This window comes from Heptranchias perlo, unplaced genomic scaffold, assembly GCF_035084215.1.
Source record: "Heptranchias perlo isolate sHepPer1 unplaced genomic scaffold, sHepPer1.hap1 HAP1_SCAFFOLD_50, whole genome shotgun sequence".
NCBI lineage: Eukaryota > Metazoa > Chordata > Chondrichthyes > Hexanchiformes > Hexanchidae > Heptranchias > Heptranchias perlo.
Genome location: NW_027139516.1, coordinates 1,807,938 through 1,815,469, shown reverse-complemented (window position 1 = coordinate 1,815,469; position 7,532 = coordinate 1,807,938). Strand labels below are relative to the sequence as shown.

Genomic DNA, 7,532 nt, shown 5'->3' with positions numbered 1-7,532 from the left:
ACCTATTCACCTTAGCAGGGAGGTCAATAACCAGGGGGCATAGATTGAAAGTGATTGATAGAAGGATCAGAGGGGAGATGAGGAGAATTCTTTTCACCCAGAGGGTGGTGGGGGTCTGGAACTCACTGCCTGAAAGGGTGGTAGATGCAGAATCTCTCGTTACATTTAAAAAGTACTTGGCTATGCACCTGAAGTGGCGTAACCTACAATACTACAGACCGAGTGCTGGAAAGTGGGATTAGGCTGGGTGGTTCAATTTTGGCCGGCGGGGACGCGATGGGCCGAATAGCCTCCTTCTGTGCTGTAAATTTGCGATGATTCTACGAAATTGACAATGCTTTTTATGTGAGCAAATTCCCTGAGTGAGCATCGCATCGGGGCGACGGCGGTGAAAGCGCCAAATCGTAACCACTGGACCACCAGGGAACGCATACAAGGTTTCTAAATATATCTGGGAGTGTTTGTATTAGGTACACATAATATTTCTGGTTTATTGACTCTGTTAGTTGCAAATATATTACATGTGTCTGTATTATTTATTTATTGGGGTGTATATATTGTAAAGCTACATTGGTGCTGATAAGAGTCTGTATAATTCCGCAATTAATGCTTTATTTGCGTTTTCACAATAACAAGTCTGTCTCACTAGTTCCCCAGTGCCAGGGAGGGAAGTGTCTGATGCCCTCTTTTATTTAATGTTACAAACAGAAGACAAACACTCGTATTCGTTCAAAATCAACCTGCAGGTGGACACACACACAGAGATAAACACAGCCAATGATATGGATGTCATGTTGAGATTGCTGCACATGGACACCCAGGGGCGAGTTTACTGCAATGACAGACAAGAGTGGCGCGACTGCTCACGCCTGGCGAGTTCCATCGGTTAAAACATGCGACTTTTAATCTCAAGGTCGTGGGTTCGAGCCCCACGTTGGGCGAGTTCTCTTTAAACTTTTTATGTTGTTTTTCGGAGCGAACCCCAGCTCTGACGCACCCCGACCTCCCGTGCAGTGTCACCGCGCACATTATGGCCACGCCCGGGCTGATTTCTCGCTGATTCACCCGGGACCGCTGAGTTTGCTGCACCGTGATCAACAACTCACCCTATTTGTAAATTTAAACCGGAACAGGTGCCTCGCAAAGGGCAAGAAAAGTCGGGAAGGCTGCAATCTCTGACAAAATCTGCATCTTTTAAAAGTTTTGACATTCACTGTGCAGGACGCGGTACTAAGAGACTCGTCTCTTACATTCACAGTGACATGGATGGCCGTTTTCACTCGTAAAACAGCTGTTGTGATATTGTGATATTGTCTTAGACTCCCTCACCAGCAGAAAGGGTTTGTCGATCCACCGTTCAAAATCCTAAAAAACCTTCTATATTCCAGGGAATACAAGTATGTAACTGCTCCTCATAATTTAACCCTTCGAGCCCTGCTAACATTCTGGTAAATCTGGGCTACGCTCCTTCCAAGGCCAATATACCCTTTTAGATTAAAAGGGAATAAAACTTGAAATGAGCGTCACTGAGGATCAGTTTTCTCTCACTCAAAGTTATCTGTTTCGTGAAGTAAAAGATGCAGCTTTTCAAGAATAAGGGAGCAGCCACTGTCGCCCTTTTTGGTAGTAGAAAAAACTCCTCCCTGGATGTTTATGGAGAGCAAGTTTCCACATAATGTTTACACTCGGGAACCTTTCGCGTCTAAAGCAAACGCGATAACCGCTACACTAAGGAAACCGCTACTATCTCATTAAAAACAATGGTGAACTGATTTAGTCTACTGTCTCTGTTCTGACTTGGAATGTGTTGCTTCTCCGTCCAGCAACACTTGATATGTTACAACACAGAAGGAGATCATTCGGCCCATCGTGCCTGTGCTAGCTCTTTGAAAGAGCTATCCAAGTAGTCTCACCACCCATTAGATCTTTCCTCATAAGCACTGCAATTTTTTTGCTTTTCAAGTATTTATCCAATCCCCTTTTGAAATTCACTATTGAATCTGCTTCCACCGGCCTTTCAGCCAGCACATTCCAGATCATAACAACTCGCTGCATAAATTATGTTCCCTCATGTCGCCTCTGGCTCTTTTGCCAATTACCTTAAATCTGTGTCCTTTGGTTACCGACCCTTCTGCCACTGAAAACAGTTTCTCCTTATTTTCTCTGTAAAAACCTTTCATCATTTTGAACACTTCGATCTAATCTGCCCTTATCCTTCTCTGCTCGAAAGGGGATAATCCCAGCTTCTCCATTCTCGCCACATAACTGAAGTCCCTCATCCCTGTTACCATTCTCGTAAATCTTCTCTGCACCCTCTCCAAGGCCTTGACATCTTTCCTAAAGTGCGGTGCCCAGAATTGAACACAATACTCCAGCTGCAGCCGAACCAGTGTTTTATAAACGTTTAACATAACTTTGTTGCTTTTGTACTTTATGCCTCCATTAATAAAGTCCATTTCACCAGGCTGACTATGTCCTCCTGAAGTCTGATACGATCCACCACATTGTTTACTGCATTCCCGATTTTCGTGTCATCTGCAAACTTTGAAATTATACCCTGTACACCCAAGTCCAGGTCATTAATGTATGTAAGAAAAATGAAAACATTTTGCGGTGTCACTTGTGTGATTTTAAGCGTAGTTTATACAACATCTTCTCATAATTTAACGCATTGCACCCTGGTAACAATCTGGTGAATCTGTGCTGCACTCCTTCCAAGGCCAATATATCCTTTCAGATTAAAAGGGTATAAACTTGAAATAAGCCTCACTGTGGATCAGTTCTCGCTCACGCAAAGTTATCTGTTGAGTGAAATAACAGAAAGCGCTTTTAAAGAATAAGGAAGCAGCCACTATCGCCCATTTTGACAAGACTGTTTTGTGGCACTTTATCAAACGCCTTTTGAAAGTCCATGCACACCACATCAACCACATTGCCCTCATCAGCCCTCTCTGTTAACTCATCACAAAACTCAATCACGATTTGCCTTTAACAAATCCACAGTGGCTTTCTATTATCAATCCACACTTGTCCAAATCACGATTAATTTTGTCCCAGATTATCGTTTCTAAAAGCTTCCCACCACCGTGGTTAAACTGACTGGCCTGTAGTTGTTGGGTTTATCCTTACACCCTTTTTTGAACAAGGGTGTAACATCTGCAATTCTCCAGTTCTCTGGCACCAAACCCTGTATCTAAGGAGGATTGAAAGATTATGGCCAGGACTTCTCCAATTTACACCCTTACTTCCCTCAGCAAGCTAGGATACATCTCATTCGGACCTGGTGACTTATCAACTTAAACTACAGCCAGCCTTTCTAGTACCTCCTCTTGATCAATTTTCACCCCATCCAGTATCTCAACTACCTCCCCTTTTACTGTGATTTACGCATCATTTTCTTCCTCGGTAAAGACAGATGCAAAATACTCCTTTTGGTCCCTAATCGGTCTTAAAACTCCTCTTACTACCCGTTTACTATTTATATGCCTGGAGAAGACTTTTAATGACTTGATGAAGGGATCGAGTGTAATGTATCCAGGTTTGCTGATGATACAAAGCTAGGTGGGAAAGTAAGATGTGAGGAGGACACAAAGAGTCTGCAAAGGGATATAGACAGGTTAAGTGTGTGGGCAAGAAGGTGGCAGATGGAGTCTAATGTGGGGAAATGTGAGGTTATTCACTTTGTTTGGAAGAACAGAAAAACAGAATATTTTTAAACGTTGAGAAACTATTAAAGGTTGATGTCCAGAGAAACTTGGGTGTCCTGGACACCTGAACTCCACGTTGTGCGAACCTGGCATAAGCATCCAAATTCTGATGATGGAGAAAGGCTAAATAAACACTAAGACATGAAACAATCCTTAGTGGTTTCGGAGAGTCAGCAAAGTGGGATGGTTTACGACCATGAGTTAAGATCAGTGGTGCTAACGTACAGAACAATGCAGCCGAATCGTATAAACATCGGGCATGCTCCCTTCTCAAATGTTAGAGCTCTCAATAGGGGACAGTCAGAAGTCCATTGCCATAGGCAGTCCGCAAAGGTCAGGTCTGATCTACCTGGATTCGCAGGCAGGTCAGGTTGTGCTGATTGCTTGTCATTAATGTAATCTATAGACAGTTGTATTATAATGATAATACTGTGAATGTAATGTTGAAGACAGCTGTCGTGCAACTCTGTTGTAAGTCAATCTATTAAACTTGATATTTTGTAACCACTCGGACTAAAATCAAGCGGAAGTTATTGTTGATGGATTAACAACCCATAGTTGCCTCAGTAACGGGAGAAATCCGCTCACAAACATTCACTTTACATATAAACATCACATCCATAGTTTATATTTTCACACGTTCTTTTTTGCAATTCTAACCAAAGTCCAAACAGCGAAAGTCCACGTGTTTTTCAGAAGTTTCCCCTCCTGTTATGTGTTTTGAGCAGTTTCCCACATCCTTTTCCTGTAATGTGATAATTCTGGGTGCAGGATGAATGTAATTGGATTTGCTGCAGTCCGCTGACAGCAGGCGATGTAAGCGAGCGCCACACTGCCGCTGACAGATGAAGCCTCTGATGCTGCCTGACATCAGGTGGGAGTGGGCGGGGATTTGAAAGCGCAACACATTCCACCAATATCGGAGCGATAAAGCGGTGCTTGGCAAACATTGATAGAAACAAATACCCATTATAGCATTCAGGCTTCGTGGCGCAACGGTAGCGCGTTTGACTCCAGATCAGAAGGTCGCGTGTTCAAATCACATTGGGGTAATAGAATTTTTTCCCTTAGAGCTGGTTCAAAAAAATTGTTCAATTCATGTTTTCTTTGCGTCTTCACAATGAACAGAACCCTGCTCTAAATTCTGCCTCTGGTTCTCCAGTGTCGGGAGGGAAGCACCTGATAACCTCATTTATTTAATGGAAAGAACAGAAGACAGACACACATCTTCGTTCAAAAACCACCCTGCAGGTGGACACATGGTGAGATAAACACAGGGCAGAGATGCAGACAGTATCCGGAAACATAGGGAAATAGACAAGAGAAATAGATTGAGCGCTTTGTTCTCAGAAAATTGCCTGAACCTCCACGGTCAATGAAAGGGCTTTTGTTGGTTGGTTTCCCATTGAACCGGAGAATTCGGGAGAACTTGGTCGATGGTTGGTTCGGTTCCCTTGTCCCCCACCATTGGAAAAGGTTTGTCGATCCCACCCGACTAACTCCTTTCAAAAGCCACTCTGTCCAAAGCCAATATATCCTTCCAGATTAGAAGGGAATAAAACTTGAAAAGAGCGTCACTGTGGATCAGTTTTCTCTCACTCAAAATTATCTGTTTAATGAAGTAAAAGATTGCAGCTGACAAAGCATAAGGGAGGAGCCACTGTCTCCCTTTTTGGCAGGAGAAGAAAATCGATCTGGATGCTTGAGGAGACCAAGTTCCAACATAATGTTTCCGCCCGGGATCGAACCGGGGACCTTTCGCGTGTAAAGCAAACGTGATAACCACTACACTACGGAAACCGATGGCATGGTATGTAACACAATGGGTAGCTGAATGGTGTGCTCTCTCTGCTCGTACTTGGAATGTGTTGTTTCCATTGCAGCTGGAGACACAGACAGTGGCTGCTCCCCCTTATCTTTAAAAACTCACAGGGTAGTGGGTTTGAGCCCCACGTTGGGCGAGTACCGTTTTAAACTTTTATGCAGCTTCCACCCGCCCCCCTCCGTCTCACCGCACACGATGGGGCCGCGCCCGGGCTGAATCTCTCCATTTAGGTTTCCGCCCCTGTCGCAGCATGAAATGGTCCTGATCAAAGTCACAAATGATACCCTATGTTACTACCACCATGATAAACTATCCCTCCTCATCCTTCTCAAATACAATATCTCACCGTGCTGTTATGCTGTAAGACTAGTTTCCTCTCGGTGCTCTTATTTGGAATGTGTTGCTTTTCCGTCTGACAACACTTAGTATCATTGTATTATGATTGTCCCCTGGAGGAGGTCATTCGGCCCATCGTGCCTGTGCCGGGTCAAACATACGTATTCGTTCAAAATTCGTTCAGAGATAGTATGAGTGTTTTTTTATCAGATAATTGCCTGAACCCCCACAGTCTACAGCTTTCCTCCTCGCTATCAACCACACGGCCTACTTTTGTGTCACCCGCAAATTTCTCAATCATACCCCCTACGCTTAAGTTCAAATCGTTAATGTATACCACAAAAAGCAAAGGACCAAATACCGAGCCCTGCGACACCCCACTGGAAACAGCTTTCCAGCCGCAAAAACACCCGTTGACCATTACCCTTTGCTTTCTACCACTCAGCTAATTTTGGATCCAATAAGCCACATTCCCTTGGATCCCATGGGCCTTTACTTTTTCGACCAATCTGCCATGTGGGAATTTTTCAAAAGCCTTGCTACAATCCATGCAGACTACATCAATTGCGCTACCCTCATCGATCCTCCTTGTCATCTCCTCGAAAAATTCAATCAGGTGAGTTGGACACGACCTCCCCTCAACAAATCCATGCTGACTGCCCTTGATTGGTCCGTGCCTTTCGAAGTGACAGTTGATCCTGTCCCTCATTTGAAATGGAGTCTTTCTCCTGCTTGCTGCAATAACAGATAAGGCGGTTATTAGTGCTCAGGCCTGGCTAGCTCAGTTGGTAGAACATGAGACTATTAATCTCAGGATCGTGGGTTCGAGCCCCACATTAGGCGAGGATCATTTTTAAGTTTCATGCTGCCATCACTGGCCAACAGTGCAGAAATAATGCAGAATAAAGCATGGTATTGGTAGTCAGAATGGCCGAGCGGTCTAAGGCGCTGCGTTCAGGTCGCAGTCTCTTCTGGAGGCGTGGGTTCGAATCCCACTTCTGACATTGCTCATTTTTACCAAGACGTGGAAATATTTTGCAAATCTGACGGACAAACACTGAAAAACAAGTCACGAGTGAACGCAAATCATCTGGGACCCGTTTTCAGCCTCACGGCACTTTAAGTAAAGTGAAATAACTTTGCATTGAAAAGATTTGGAACTTGCATCTGTGCCTTTATCTGTTCCATTTCTTAAAGTTGCTGGCGTCTGATGATGGACACGCCTCTGCTCCCTCCATTGAGCAAGAAAGGAGGTGTTTGACGTTGACGGGACCTGTTGGTTCTGAGCTCATTCTTTACATTGAGTGGGTTCGCGTCCTTCAACTTTAGCCCAGCGGTGAACTTCGCAGCAAACAAGTTCGACACCGTCTCACCGCGGACGCTGACTGCCATGTTTATTGTAAACAATTTTACAACACCAAGTTATAGTCCAGCAATTTTATTTTAAATCCACAAGCTTTCGGAGGCTTCCTCCTTCCTCAGGTGAACGTTTGTTGGAAATGACAAACGTTTCCAACAAACGTTCACCTGAGAAAGGAGGAAGCCTCCGAAAGCTTGTGAATTTAAAATAAAATTGCTGGACTATAACTTGGTGTTGTAAAATTGTTTACAATTTCAACCCCAGTCCATCACCGGCATCTCCACATCATGCCATGTTTATTGTT

At 44.1% G+C, this 7,532-nt stretch overlaps 3 non-coding genes across 3 annotated transcripts; 2 read left to right on the top strand and 1 right to left on the bottom strand.

Moving 5' to 3' along the window:
* Positions 1-5,434: 5,434 nt before the first annotated feature.
* Positions 5,435-5,507, bottom strand: trnav-uac (transfer RNA valine (anticodon UAC)). The gene has a single exon. It is a non-coding gene; the product is annotated as a tRNA-Val (tRNA).
* A 1,131-nt stretch (positions 5,508-6,638) lies between these two features.
* Positions 6,639-6,711, top strand: trnan-auu (transfer RNA asparagine (anticodon AUU)). The gene has a single exon. It is a non-coding gene; the product is annotated as a tRNA-Asn (tRNA).
* Positions 6,712-6,789: 78 nt separating this feature from the next.
* trnal-cag (transfer RNA leucine (anticodon CAG)) lies at positions 6,790-6,872 on the top strand. Its single transcript has one exon. It is a non-coding gene; the product is annotated as a tRNA-Leu (tRNA).
* Positions 6,873-7,532: the final 660 nt, after the last annotated feature.